We start from the raw sequence: 15,840 nt of genomic DNA on the forward strand, positions 1-15,840 counted from the left end.
ACAAGGTGACAAGTTTGATCGGTCGCATGAAATGGAACTGGTACTACAGGTTTTGAGTATCATCTCCTGACAACTCACGCATTAAGCCACAATATACTCATACATAGATTTAGTACATTCAAGAATCAATGGGAAGAGGAGGAAAGCAGTACAACATCTACTCTGAAGGCTCAAGTTTGATTGCAGTGATCCATAAGCATTGTCCTGGTGCTGCTCTCCATAATGAGTAACATAGAAATGTCTGGGACTGCTCATCATGCCTCAGAAAGGCTCTTCAGCGTAGCAACAGGGCAATAATGCCCATTTGTCCTGATCTGGAGCATTTCCCGGTGCAATCCCCTTCGCCACTCCTGCAGCACGCTCTCACGCACAAGCAATGCACGAGGAGGGACCGAAGCTGGCCGCCACTGTTCCCAGAACTGTCTCACTCATTGACTTTCACTGGCAAGCACAAGGTTTCTGCAGCAGAAGCGTATTACCTCAGCTGCCAGTGTCTTGTGTCACTGAAATACTTTCCATCAAAGGGAAACCTCTGCGAAGCAGCAGAGCACAAGGGCTGGCTGGCAGCTTAAACTTTTGTAATACTTAACCCTTTTCCTCCCCTCCACAGTAGCTCTTCAGATGAAAAAGGCTCTCTTTGCTTTTGATAAATCGCCTCCTGCCACAGCCTAGTGCAAATATTTGATACTGTAGAAAATCAGATATATTGGCAGCAGGCTGCATAGGCTCTCTTATGAGTCTATTTTATCTTTTAGTAACCTGCCTGCCATTTATGGCCACAGAGTAAGTCTAGTACTACTATAAATTACAAAGTTTGCTGGAAAGAGATAGAAAATCGTATCAGACAGAGCGGTGAGAGGATGTTACCAAAGCTTCCTGAACCCTGCAGACTCCATCACGCCCACCCTTCCCCTTATGGAGAACCGACAGGAAAAGAACCATTCATATATGCATAAACATATCATATCTTTGCATACACAACAAAAACATGCCTGGACACTGCACTGAAAAAGTTGGAGAAAGTACCTTTGTAGTAGATGGCTGAAAATTATGTCAGTGCCACTGAAGCACAGTTATTGCTACTTGTAACTTGCGACAGCAAAGAAAAAATGGCTGTGTTAATGAGCCGTGGTTTTGATATATTCGTTCCTTATCAGTATAAGGTAACTGACGGATTTACCTTGAAAATATAGATGAGCTCACCTCTGCTCCTGATACATATGGCTATTGGCTGTGTGTCATTAGTTAGCCATGTGCACATCACATGCTTGTGGCATGACAAAGGGAAGACGGGTTCTGCCTCCGAAAGGATGTTTATGTATGTTCTTTCTTGTACAATTTTAGCTATCACGTGGCAGTGGATATCAGAGACGGTACACAGGGAACAGAGTGTTTGCAGTTACGCTCCTATCAAAGGACCAGAAGTAATAACAAAAAAATTAAATCGTGATTCCTGAGCTCGTGAAGTAACATCAGTAGCTAGCCTGGCTACTGTGCCCCGCCAGCGTGAACCATGCCCAGAGCAAGAATCACAGAGATACTACACACCGTGCTGGCCTGGGGTCACCCTCAGGTCCGGAATGCATTTCATTCTCTAACGGTAGATCGGAGGCCTAGCAGGAACTGAGGGGGGCTGGAAAAGACAAGTTTTTTAGAAGACAGTTTATAATCAAAGATACACAGCTACGGGTTTTTTTCAGACACGCTTCCCTTTCACTAGCTTTTAGTTTCAGGTTGTAGCTTCTAAACCATCAAAAAATATGCATCAGCTAGTGGCAGAAACGTGATTTCACATGGAAGGAATCCCACATAGGGTAATATCATCAGGATGACATGTTTTTAAATAAAAGCATCTACAGACAGGTATGTAGATTCATTCATGTTTAGTCACCTAACTAAATGTATTAACCTATAGAGCGTTAAGCACGCGCAGTTCTCACTGACCCTCTCAACACCTGTCCATGACTTAGAGAGGAATTTGCTGCCCAGCTTTGGAAGCACATATGTGAAAACAGCAGTTTTGATTTTAAACCCAGACCTCACTTTACAGACAACCAGAAGGGTTTTTTTTAAAAAATTAAGGTATTCACTGTAGGGGGGAAAGAAACAGTGCTGGAAAAATTAGTGACAGGAAAATGTAAAAGGTTTGATTCTGTTGTGATCAACATATAGAAATTTTGACTTGTGTGAAGCTTATTCAGTCTCTCCCATGTTGAAATCAGTCTGAAAAGGGAATTAGCGTTAAGAGTAGGAAGTACAGAGAGAGATTTAAAAAAACCTGTAAGCTTTCCAAAACATTTCAAACTTAAAATCCACTTCTAGGAGGTTCCATTTCAGCTTTCTTCCTTAACTTAGCTTCCTGCTAAAACTTTCCAGTTAAGCATGCTGACAGCCAAGCATTAAATGATTGCTCCCTAACTTTACTCCTTCCTAGGAATTCATTCTTTGGTGCAAATAAAGTTGTTGCTATGTGCGCAGAGAAAAATGTATTCCCTACAAAAGCATGTGGGTGTCTCAAAATCCTGGGCACGTGATGATGGCAATACCAAATGAATTAGGCATCCTGAGTCAGCATGCTGAATGAAGTGTTTCTAACCTCTGTAAAGGGCAATTCCCTTAGGTCAAGTTGAGTTCACTAGAGCAACGCTGGGAAACCCATACAGAAAATGCTATGTACGGGCCCCAACTTACAGACTTGATTTATGGCTGCAGCACCATATTTTCCAGCATTTTCAGGGGACTCTTACACTGAAAATCCGAACTAATTATCTGAAAGTAACATCTGTTGCATTCAAGTTCCAAAGCATGCACCTATTAACAAGAAGGATCAGAAAAGCACTGATTATTTACACATCATCTAGTTTAACTTCCTGGTAGCAGTACTGGGATCATAATAATTTCCTGATCCCTGCGTCCCTCCTCACACAACAAGAGCTCATGGCTCCTCCAGGAGACACCAGAATAATTAACGTGCCGCTGAACCATCTTCACCTTTAACAAATGCAGCGGGACTAAGAACACAGCTTTGCGACTAGACCACGAGAAAAAAAATGCCAGCCATTAAAAAGCAGGTTTGCCAAATCTACCGCTGAGTTGCTTTTTCTTTGCTTATCTGTGTATCTGCTGTTGTACAAAAGAGCTTTCAAGAACTGGCCTGAAGAAGCATTCTCATTCTTCCTTCCCATAAAAAAGCAGACCTGGCACAGGCACAGTAAATAAAAATAACAAGCATATGATGCCCAAGATGCATGTGAACATTAAGTGACGTTGGCAGCCCCCGCAAATAGAACTCCAGTTAAAAATAGCCTTTGTCTAAATGTGGAAAGTGAGTAAATATAGTAGCAGTTTCAGCTTACTATAGAGGCTTACAGGCTCCAAGTAACAGAGCTTATTATAGAGCATGTGCGTCAGCGAAGGGGAGAAAAGGGAAAAAAGAAAGACGACGCATTCTGCAATTAGTATCTACAATGAGACATAAATTAACTTTTCCCCTCGTTATTTTTCTTGTTGTTTAAAAAATAGACAAAGGAAGGAGCACTTTCGAATTGTAACAGTGCTAAAGAGAAAACGAGCTGGGCTTGAGGAGAAAGCTGAAACTAACACCAAAGAACAACACAGGGAGCTTTCTGCACAAAGGATGGCTGCACAGAAAATGAGATGTAAAAAGAGACGACAGGACAGATTTTGATCTCAGTCACTCTGAGACAAATAAGGAGCACAGTAACCTGGCCGGAGGGATTTGCGTGCACTCGTTTGACCGAACGTGAGCCAATGAGCCAACTTTTGAGTCGATTGAAAAGAAAGCGACATCAACGCTTTCCCCTGCCTCCACGCACTCCTGACTTTCAAGGAAATCTCACGAGTTTCTGGTGATTGCAGAACTTGCCTCACTGAATCAGTGTATCTGCTTTACCTCCTGTTCCACTTCGTAAACAATTTGCAATGTAGTCGAGGCTGGGAAAGCCCACAAACAAAACCTGTGGGATATTTTACACCCAAGGAAGAGTACCTGCTGCGGAACGCAGGCATACATTAAGTAACATTCTCAGGACGTTAGCTCCGAGCGTGACACTGCAGGCAGGGGATCCTTCGATATTTTTAACATTCTCTTTTAGCTGAATTGACAAAAAGGAAAGAAACAGTCCCTGTTTTGTGCCTCTGATCTTCTCAAATCAGAGGTGAGGGTGGGAAAGATCCTTCTTATTTCTTTCAATGCTCAATTCAATTAAAGCAAAACTCCCCAAAACTCCCAAGTCCTCTCCTCATTCACGCAGACAAGGACACTTTTCACAGGGCTTAGCGTGCCTTCTGCTTCTGTACAGGGTTTCCTATTTTCTTACTTTGCATTGAGAAGAATGGGGTGCCAGGGCATAACAGAAAAATAAATGTTTGGGAGTGTTAGATGAGATGCAGCATGATATAAAAGTTGTGACCAGCTAAGAGTTGTCAGCAAAGTTGCCTTATTCAAATGGCATGGTAAATAAATGCTATAAATTCCCAAGTAGAGCCTAAATTAGCTTTTGGCATGGTGTATCACTGTAACAAGTTAATTTTGCAGCTCCAAGGAATAGCCTTATATGGTTCACTTAAGTAATCATGCTAAATGAATGTTTAAGTGAGAATCATTTGCCAAATGCAAAGCAAGAACCATATATAACCTCTTACACAACTACCTAGCACAGCAATGCTGGCTGGTTTCCAAAATTCTGGTTTATGTACAAATTGTATCTGCTAACTCCAACCAACACCTGAGCCAAAAAGGAGCTACCTGGAAAATACTAGCATGACTGTTTAGGATTAATAATTTAGCATTTGCTCTGGTCTGTCTTCCTCACAGCCACGCAAAAGAAACCTTTCTTCTTTTCTTTTTTTTTTTCCTCATTTCCAGTATAGCAAAGAATAGTTTGGCAATCATCTCCTTTACTTGCATTGTTTTGCCAAGAAAGAAGAAATAAGAAAGGAAGGAAAAAACTGATATGCCAAAAGCTTCATTAGTTATCTCAAAAGAAATTCAACCTCCTTCTAGTCTAATGCATCATTGTTCCAGTATTTGTGCTGTTCCCTGGTATTCTTGTCTTACAGCCATCAGGGGCCGCACAAAATGTATTCAGGAAAGGCAATTATAACATAAGCTGTGTAAGCTTAATACTGATTGCTTCTCCTTCCCTCCCCCCCCCTTGCATCCTCCACCACCTATAAATATCCCAAGTTAAACTATTAGGGATAACTGAAAAAGTTCAGACAGACATGCCTATGTCTATTAGTCATCATTCATGCATTGTAGCAAAATAACCTGCAATAGATGCCGTCTTGTTTCTTGCTAGAGAGTGCTGTTGAGTTCTTGCATTCACAATAAATCTGTCTGGAAGACTGCCCTTAAAGAGTTGCCATGGTGATTATTTTGGTATCACAAAGTAGAAGAAGCTAAAGTACTTACTAGCTGTATCCAAAATCTTGTCTTTTGGGGGAGAAAAAAAGAAATCAGCAGATGGCATTTGTCAGAAATTTGACATTCTGATTATTACCGGAGTTGTGTTTTTGGAGGAATTCTGGGGTTCGAGTTTTTCTGGCCCGAGAAGGGAGAATAAATGGGGTGAGGGGAAGGGAACGGAAAAAAAGAAAGTCACTATATGTGAAATCTCTTTAGCTTGCACTATTACAATAATTTAGGAATAGTTCTTAAAACAGTAGGTGTTAAGTAATGAAAATCTTCGAAAGAGTCTCCTTCCAGACTATTTACTAAATACTTAACATACTGTAACGCGAACAAGGGGAAATTGTTATCTCCTTGTGAAAACATGACAGACTTCCAAATGGTTAATTATAGCTCCTTTTTGCACCTTTCTTATGATGGAATCATAGCAGGAACGTGAGAAATGTCCCAAAGAAATCCAGATATTGGTCTTTCTACTCTGCGCAGTACAAGTGCAGGAATGCACTTCAAACTAGGCTGTATGTTTGGTGTGACTGTAACCCAAAAGGTGAATTTAGGCTGATTTAGTGAAATTAGTGCACCATCTCATTTCAGTACAAAACAAAGAAAAAACCCATCAGTTTAGCTGCTCAAATGCCTATGGGCTGAATTCTCCAGTCAATCGAGTGCCTGTATATGGATTTTACACAGATTTAGATTTTGAAGTATGGCATCAAATTGGGAAAGGTGCGTGTGCTAGCGTGCTCTGAGACATGATGTTAGGTATCTGTGGGGCATTAAGGAGCAACGGCTGGTCACGCCAGCACAGTACAGCACTGTACAGATACCAGCTTGTGTCCTAGAAGCAGCATAACTACATCAGGTTCGGGCTATGTGGCGCAGGCAGAGTGCCATGCTGACAGGTCTATAATGCTTCTCAGATTTGGAGTTAGCTCAGGTATTACTGTAGGAGGCTGCCTTGCATGATTTAGGGGAGCTGCAGTGTGTCATACAGCTTTTTTCATTCACAAGCCTCTTCTTTTGCTCCTTTCAGCTGTCAGTTTTCCTCTGAGGCAATAGCAGCTTCCACTTCTTCACATACAAAGAATCCAGAGTTTTGGTGAAAAACAGCTTTGTTTACTTTAAACTTTATTTACTTAAAACTGTAAAATTGGCCCCTTTCTGGTGAAAGGTGCCAGAGGAGCAGCTCCAGGAACTGAAACCCTTTATTCACTCCGGAGCTCATTTGCAGCCCATTGGAGTCAATGACAAGCCTCTAATTGACCAGGTTTCTGGCTCCCGGGTCAGGCCTTCGCAGGAGCGGCAGCAGCTGTGCAAACTCCCTCCCCGGCGCACCTCTGAGGGAGAGCTCGGCCCCGCGCACGGGGGCCGGTTCAGCCTGAAATCCCCCTCAGAAACTGCAGCTGCTGAACGGCGACGGGTCTTCACCTCGCCGTAGCGTTTCTTTTTCCAAAGAGGCAGTGTTCAGAGCCTGGGGGTAACGGAGTTTTTGCTGCCTCTGACACCTCCGGCGTGCGTTCCCCACCTCCGGCTCGGTCAGGGACAGGAGCGGCGGTGCGGTGCCAGCAAGGAGAAGGGAAGAAGAGGCAGCACCTCGTCTCACCTTGAGATGAGCCGTGTTCAGCCGCCGCTCGGGACAGCTGGTCACTACTGTCCTTTGGGGTTATTCTTGTTTCCCAAACAGTTTTCCGTCTCCGTACTTAGGGGTTTTTTGCATTTTTACTGCCAAAATCTGGAACCTGACTCCCGTGGTGGAAAGCAAAAGGCAGAAAAAGGAAGAACGTCAGTATGACAAATTCTCACCCCTCCCTCCAATTAAGGCACTTTTGGGGAGAGAGAGTGTGATTTGTTGAAAAATTTGCAAGAAATCTTTCACGGGACATGCTCTATTAAGAAAGGAAAAAACACAAAAACAAGCCACAACCACACAAAACCCCAAAAACCATAACCAAAACCAACTTTGCTAGCTTTAGTTTCCATTTACGTATGGCTGCCAAGAAGATTTCGGAAATTTCTTCTGATCACTTTTGACCAAGTAAGTTTGGCTTCAGGTGAGTGACTGGTCATAAGACCTTTCCGCACCATAAGCCTCTATCCAGGCCCTCCTAGCCCTCCCTATGAACTATCCAGGCCCTCCTAGCATCTTCCCTCCCTGCAGAGCTGAAGAGTGACCCAAGAGTCCTCAGCAAAACTGGTGACAACTCTTCACAGGCAAAGGATAGAAAAAGCGAAGATCTATGATCAGGAAGGGCAGAGATGAAGAGTGTTGCCATGCAATAGGAAACTCGAAAGGGCAGCTGAGGATTGTAATATAAGAGTCAATCTGAAGATAATTCAAATAAATTGCACCGTTGGTAGGAGGCTCAAGAAAGTAGGCAAAGATACAGTCCTGAGAGGAACATCGAAATTATTTTACTCAGACAGTGTCTTCTCTTAATGGGCAGAGAAATCGCAAAGAGGTAGCATGTGCTGGTGATTTATTTTTATTGTTTAAAACTTTGGTTCAGCACCACATCATCTGTAAAGACAATAGTTAAGCACTGTGTACATGGTTAAAGTTTCCTGCTATAATAAGAATGCTGTGTCTTAAAGTTTAATTTCACCATAACTCTCAAAATACTTACTGACATGTAAACAATACCTCTCTGTCTCTTATGTTATTACCACCAAGGTTTCCCTGAGGAGAATGTTTGTTTAATAATTGACTTATAGCAGATGTTAGAATTAATAATAGAATATTAACCAGGGCGATTTTTGGATGGAAATTCTGAAATGGTGCATTAGAAGTTCCAGCAAGTAGTACATGCAGAGCTCAAAAAAGTAACAGGCGAGAGGGAGAGTCAGCTCCACAGTAGATGCTCCATGGGCACCTTCATTCAAGGCAGGGTGTCAGTGTAAGCGACTTGAAGCCCTCGTTCAAAGTTATCTGAAATCATAGGAAAAACTCTGTCCACTTGGCTGGGAGGACATGACAAAGCCTGGTTCTAAAGGTCTCACACATTACCCTTCATTTGGGATGAGGTACCATTGAACAAGGTTTGACAAGAGGCTGGAGAGGACGGAGGCCTGGGGAGCAAGCTGCTGAGCGAAAGGCTAGGCTAGACAGTTTGCTGTTTTGACCTCTTTTTCTTTATTGTATCTATAACTCGGATGGACTGACGAAAGCGAGCCTGGGTCTGCTGATTCCCTCCTAGGTGCTTCTCATCTCAGAAAGCCAGTTCTTACAATCCTGTTTGTTCACATATTGCTAAATTATCAGTGTGTTCATTTTTATCTCTGTCAGTCTTATTTCCTTATTTCTTGATGTAATGAGTTGTCTAATTACTGCGACATCAATTCCTTAAGGAACTTCAAATAATTACATCTGTGTATTTCAATGACATCCTGAAGAGTTTGGGGGAGGTTTGCTTCAGGCTCAATAGCATCAGGTGCCTCCTGATACATACACTTTCTGCCAAGATCTCCCTTCTCCCCTACTTGCTGAAACATCTAGAGACAAATATACGTCAGTCCTAATTAAAACAATCACCCAAGTACTGGATCTGACTCAGGGATTGTCATTGTAATTTTAAGAGCTGCTTTCTCTGCATGGTTGTACAAAGGGTCTCATTTTATTTGTAATCTTCTTGTTTCAATGAAACCACGTTTCAGTTTTTCCTTCCTTTCGTTTTCAGAAAGGGTCAAATTATACAGTTGCTCTTGCCGTAGTTATGTATACTCAAAGGAGCAATAGAAATAGCAATGAGCCAGAAAAGTTTGCTTTATTTTGTTACAGGATTGGTATAGTCTGTGATGTATTTTCTCTTTCTTAACATCAAGCAGAACTGCAGTCCTGTCTGCCTTTCACCGAGCCAAGGAAGGGGCAGGGGGAGCTGTGTAGAAACAGTAGTGGAAGGGGGGGAAAGGGGGCAGCACACGGGTCTCTAAGTAAGACCAGCTCTTAAACACAGTGCCTTTCACTATCGGCGTCAGCTGAGACACCCAGGACACAGGATACTGTCCCCGTACCCTGTACTATCATTTTGCATTAGTAGAGAAACAACACAGTAACACAGTAGACACGCAGGCGCCCACCCCCCCAAAACAGGCAGTCAAGAACCACCTGAAGAACACGCCGGGATTCACCCTTCCTAGCTTCACACATCTGTACCTGTCTCAGCCACCTAAACTTTAAAGCAAAAGAGGCATTTCTAGGGTGGATTCATCTCATCCTAATGCAGCTATGTAAAATAATTCAGGTAAATTATACCCCCTTCTTCCTCTTCCCAGGCTATAAAGTCAAGAATAAAAGCTTACATGTTTTAAGGCCCATTTTCCTTCTCTTAAGGGCATTTGGGAAAAAGCCTGCGCTCTTGTAGAGAGGACTCTTGGGGGAAGAAAGAAGGGAAGAAGGTCAGTGGTGTAAATGTACCTAACTGCCCGGTCAGAAGACTACACTTGCTATAACCTTGGGCCCTTCTTACTAGAACATTGTACATGGATGTGGGCGGAGGCTTTTTTAAACATTAATGCTCCCTGGCATATGTTCTAAATAAATGAGCGGAATGAAAGAGCATGGAAAAATATTTTGTACTGGGATTATTAATCTCTGTGGTATTCAGCCACTTCTTAGCAACAAACATTCCCCCAAGGAATTATTTCAATCAGAACTCACTTCTTGGTCTTCGAGTCCTTTCGGGCATATTTGAATTACACGTGGTGCATGAAATATATTTTGGGGCATAACCACAGGGCAGTTCGGAAGGACCTTGGGGATAGTTTTGTACATACACTGTGAGCAGATAAATTGCATTTAAAATCATCCACTTGGAATTCCAGTGTTCTTGAGGAAGTTGCTGCTTGGGATCAGCATGAAACGTCCCCCAGCTGAACGCTGCTACGTGCCAACAAACAGCATCGTACCCTCAGCAGCAAGGTCCAACTGAAACACAGTTCTGTGTGTCCCGTGCAAACGTGTTATCAGATGCATGGTGTCTGGTTTTAATCACGTTAAAATCGGTGATTAGAAAAGTTAGGGAGCAGCTTAATGATTGGAAGATTAGGTGATTTTATTCATACTTCAGAGATGGTAATGAACATTTTTTGGCCTGGGAAGCCATAGTATATTTTTCTTCTTTGAAGTATGTCAACAGCTTGAGAAGATCACTTCATCCTGCAGAGGGTTGTACAAAAGGCTGCACTGAAGACAAGGAGGGATTTTATAAATAGATTTTAACTACAAATTTGGATAGTAAGCTGGAAATTGCATATTCAGTGGTCACTCCAATGGTCACTTCTCAGAAAACTGCTGTGACTCTGTGGCTATTCAGCACATTATGGCGTAATCCTGCATAGAAAGGTCACAGTGGCTGATGTGGGGAATGAGTTCTAGCAAGACCCTCAAGCCTCACACTTCTTTTCTGGCCTTTGAGAACAAAACCTGTGCAAACAATGGAGATTAGAGTTGCTTGCCATCATGTCTGCTTCTGTTCCATTTCTGTGGAAGGGACCTTGGAGTTGTAATAATTTTATCAGCAATATAATGTAGGTATAGGGAAAGAGTGACCTCTGGAAGATCAAATACAGCCAAGTGGAAGTATTGCTGTAAGCCTAACCTTCCTTTTCCTGCTGCCAGGCTTGGTGCCTACACTGAGCTTTTCACAGCCGGATCAAAGAAACCAAGCATGAATATTTTTTCCCTTAGAGCAACATTATGCCAAATCTTTGATACACAGAATGGTGTGAGTGTGTATTCAGAGGTTCATAATGGTCACAATCCATGGAGATTGTAAATGGGCCCCTGATCTCACCTAACTTGCAGATATTTTTACATTGCAGACACATATACCCAAACCAGTCATCTGGGTTCTCTTTTTAGCCAGTGGAAAGAAACGGGCACTGCTATTGCACCATTTCTTTGGAATGAAATGAATTATGAGCTAAAATGCTGGGAGAGCCCAAAGGGAATCTCACCATAGTCATCTAAGGCCAGGTGGGATTGGCTGGAACAAGAGAGCCAACACATAGACCCAGTCTCATCTCTTTGACCCAGAATTACCCTAACTCCAGGCAGTTAACCAAAGCACCTGAGTTCAGAATCTACCATCCTTCAGAAGCCATCGAAGACCGTTACCTTCAAGGACCAAGTCATTATGATGGACACAAGTATCCCTAGAAATTTCTCCCAATCACACCCTACCCTTCAGCTGAGATTTGTAGGCCAGCATACAGAGGCCTCCCGTCGTGAAAAATACGGTGCTGTTACCGCTGCTACACCTTCTGCTGTGTGCTCCTTCTCCAAGCCCAGAGCCACTGAGCCAAGCTGCGTCTGCTGTTGCAAGCTGCCCAGCTCGCTGCACCCCTCACAGCTACCTTTGTGTACCGGGCACCTCGCCGCCCACCCCGTCATCCAGCGCGAGATAAAGGCAGCACGGCACTCCATCTCAGCACACATCTTAAGAGAACAAGATCACGTTTCCTGGATAATTGCTATTGTTTCATCCATTTGGTAACTAATTTTCATTGTGTATGCCAAGTTTCAGAGGCCAGTTAAACATTTGGCAACACTAAACAATTAGCAGATTTTAATTTACGTAGCGGTAGTCTTTTGGCAATCACATTGACTTACAGGAGAACACTTCTTTGCAGTTTATGGATATTACCTATTCAGACATTTCCTAAAATAAATACTGATCGATTGCTAGAAAGATCATTATCAAGAATATTCAGTCATTGCTTCTCAGAAGCTGTCTCCTGCATCTGCAAAGTCTCCGTTAGTCTACTAGCAGTACTAACACCTATTTTACTTCACTGTGCCTGTCCTGGAATTAAATAAATAAATAACAGGGAGAAATGTCAAATAAGTCCTTTGAAGACATTAATTTTTGTAGTATCTTTTTTCACACTGTGGGGAGATAGGGATTGTTGTTCAGTCGCTCTTTTAGTATCGGCTCACATTTTGGTCTCCTCTAAGAATAATAGAGAAATCTATTTTGATTTCAATGTCGGCTGGGCCAACAGGAGATTTTCTATAGCTGAGATATTAAAAAAATGCAGAAGTTAGTATGTTAAATTCTGCTTGTCATTCAGTTTACAACCGTTAGAGTTGATAGGTTAAAAATCCTCATTCCTTTGTGGAAAACTCTGACCAAATAGAACATGGAAGGGAGGAAAGAATGAAATGCAGTTTTGTAAATATCCTCCTCTGGTTCTTTTGCAATTAGCTACCTAGAATCTAATTTAAAATATGTAAATATAGTAAAATGTAACTTTGATCATAATTATCAGTCACCAGGTCTGGGCTGTGTAGCGCACACAACCTGCCAAAGACCATTTTAAAGACAAAGTCTCTAACATTTTTCTAACAGGTCTAATCATTCATATTAGAGAAGGCGGAGGGGACTTGTTATTTTGATGAGGAACATTTTTTATCAGAAGCAGCTCACGATGGAAGGGAAGGCAGGCTTTCTTGCTTTCACTGCATTTTTCTTCATTTTCTTTGTTTTCTTTAAAATTAAACTCCAGTAAACTTAATTTTGAAATGAAACAAAACATTCCTCTAAAGAAAAATCTAAGTATAATTCAAAAGCTTTGAACTGAACTGTCATTTCTTTTTGAAAGAAAACTATGTAATGAATTTTACACAGATGTTTCAATTAACTTGAATGGATATTTCTTAAAGGAAAAACATCCCCTCCACATTCTTCTTCAGAACTAGCCTGTTAGAAACATGCTTTGTTTTCTCTAAAAGGTGTTTGCTGTTCTTGGGACAGAAAGGGATCTCTGCCCTGATCCTTGCCGTCGTCTGTGGCAAGAAGCTACGCAGCTGAGCTTTCTCCACTCCTAAAAACAAGGTAATTGTTGAGAGTGGCTGCCAGATTGTACCCCTTCCTTTTTCATGCATTTGTGCAAAACCTGGGCACAAAATACCCTTTTCCCCTCTTGTACCCCTTGTGCAAGCAGTGGACAGGAAGGGACCGCTTCCAGCTAAGGATGCTGCTGCCCACTGGGGCTGAGTGTTTCTTTCTCACTGTCATAGTGCAAGAATGGGAGGGTGACCAGGGAGGGAAAATATCCAGTGAAGCTGGCAGGTGGTAGGTTTAAAGACAGCAGAAGAAATCACTTTTCACACATCAGAGAATCGTTATGGAATGTATTGCCATCGGATATTGGGGAGGCAGGAAGAGTAAAAATAATTCAAAGGGAGATTAAAACAATTTCACTGGCAGCCTATACAGCTATCATATGCTAAAGTGTAGAGACAATATCTGGCTCAAGAAGCCTCCGCATTCCTGGTTTCCCGGCAAACCACTGAAAAGTATCTCTCTGTAATTGCCTTGTTCTGCTTCTCTTTCTCTAAACATCTGCTGCAGGCCACTGTCAGAAAATGCGTGTTGGCCTGGCTGGACCTTCGATCTGACCCACTGTAGCAGTTCTTATGGCATACACTAAGGGGACGAGACTATCTCATCCTGCACACCAGCCACTGAAGCTGACAAGATGCAGAAAGGAGTGCAAACTGCGCCCTAATTAATAGTGATGCAAAAGCAGCTCTGGAGGCACTGTGCCTCCCTAAGACATGACAACTCCCAGAACTGGCACAGGAGTGATAGGGGCTCTACACTATCCCTAGAGCATAGCTTGTTGCTTGATGCCATAGTTTAGTACGAAGTATGCAAGTGCATTTTCAACATAGCTGGTGGCAGAAATTGCACTTCTAAGCTGTCTGGTGGATTTATATGCTTAAAGGATTATGAATTATTGCAAACCAGTACCATTTGCAATGTTTTGCTTTCTATCCTACAGATCCAGTTACTTGAGGGCGTATTTGATTGTATATGTAGTTAGAATAGGGGTTTGCTCTGGTTATTTTACATTTTCATTACAGTAAGTTTATACAGAGGCAGACCCAATCTAACAGACTCGTGCTACACTTCAGCAGTATTACTTAACTGAGTAAAGGTAACTATATGAGTAGGTGAAGAATTAAGCAGACCTCAACAATCAGGCATCTCTAAGGATGGAACCGCACCACAAATAAACAAATCTGGAAGGATATAAACCACACCTGATCCTGCTTGAATGGCAAGAATTGTTTGTGCCTGAGCCACTCACACATAACCAGATTTGAACAAACAATATCTGGGATAGGAAGCAGAATCTATTGTATATCATACTGTCCAAGTAAACACGAAAAGACGGCCAGCTTTGCTTGAATAGTCCACCTGATCTCATCGGGAGTTCAAAAGCAGTGAAATCCATTTGCGCAGAGCTGTTCATCCCAGTACTAACCTAGGAGGTGCACGTAGCACGTATCTTGCCATGAAGGTAAGAGAAGAACGAACACACAATGTGAGCCAGGCCACAGAGAGAGACTGGAGATCTGGGAGAACGCACAGAGACCTCTATTCCACCTGCATTCCAGAGAGACTGAAATCTCAAATCTTATCTCAGGGATCAATTGTCCCGTACCAGTACCAACCCTGTGTGAAACTTTATATCACAAAATCCCAGCAAGGAGAGACTCTTACTCTTCTCTACTTTTCGTGTTAGAACTAGCACAGGCATACCTGTGGAGTGAGCAGGATGCACTCCAGTATGTCCACCACGGGTTGAGAACGAATGCAGTGGACAGGCATAGCTCACAGGACTGGAAAACTGTGATAATTTTCACTGAGAAAAACCCACCCCAAAACCACACAGAAGGAGAAGGAATCCTTTCAGCCTCCCGGGAGGACCTACAGGGTTCATTAAGGACCAAGTTTTTCCAAGCTACCATCTACTACCTTTTGGAAAAACTATTATGTGGCACAACTGGGACAATTCTCGCACAACTGGCACAAGGGGAAATTTTCCCTAATTGTGAGGAAGCAGAGCCATAAAGAGGCATTTTAGTACCTGTATCACCTTTCTTTTTGTATTCCCAGGTACGACCATTAATGCTTCGTCCAGCTATTCAAACCAGCTGTACCACTTTCCTGGCCTGCAGAAGCCTCTGCCCAGCAGGTTCTGGTTTTAATTACTCCGACTTGACAGCTATTCAGAGTACCTGTCTTTCTTCACCAGGCATTTGTACAGCTCTGTAAACAGCTGCAGCATGAGTAATAATGGGTGACAGACTCTTTTTGGAGATGCATAGTAATAGAGCAAAAGGCAATGGACACCAGTTGCAACAAGGGAAATTCCAACTAGATCTAAGGAAAAAATCTGCATGATGAGAGGGGTCAAACACTGGATCAGGTAGCCCACAGAGGATGTAGAACCTTGATCCTTGGAAATATTCAAATACCCACTGGACAAAGCCCTAAACAACCTGCTGTAACTTTGGAGATGGTCCTGCTCTGAGTTGGATGTTGGACTAGAAACCTCCAGAGGTTCCCTTTTCCCGTAATGATTCTGTAATACTAGTAAACCTGTATCGAGTAAAT

General features: G+C 42.6%; 1 long non-coding RNA gene across 1 annotated transcript in view; it reads right to left on the bottom strand.

The window, feature by feature from the left end:
- Nucleotides 1-6,187: 6,187 nt before the first annotated feature.
- The window catches only part of LOC142078936 (uncharacterized), a 389,734-nt gene continuing 380,081 nt past the window's right edge, over nt 6,188-15,840 (bottom strand). The window contains exon 3 of the long non-coding RNA XR_012672411.1: nt 6,188-6,200. This is a non-coding gene — a long non-coding RNA (uncharacterized LOC142078936). The remainder of the gene's footprint in view (nt 6,201-15,840) is intronic.

This window comes from Calonectris borealis, chromosome 2 (assembly GCF_964195595.1).
Source record: "Calonectris borealis chromosome 2, bCalBor7.hap1.2, whole genome shotgun sequence".
Taxonomy (NCBI): Eukaryota; Metazoa; Chordata; class Aves; order Procellariiformes; family Procellariidae; genus Calonectris; species Calonectris borealis.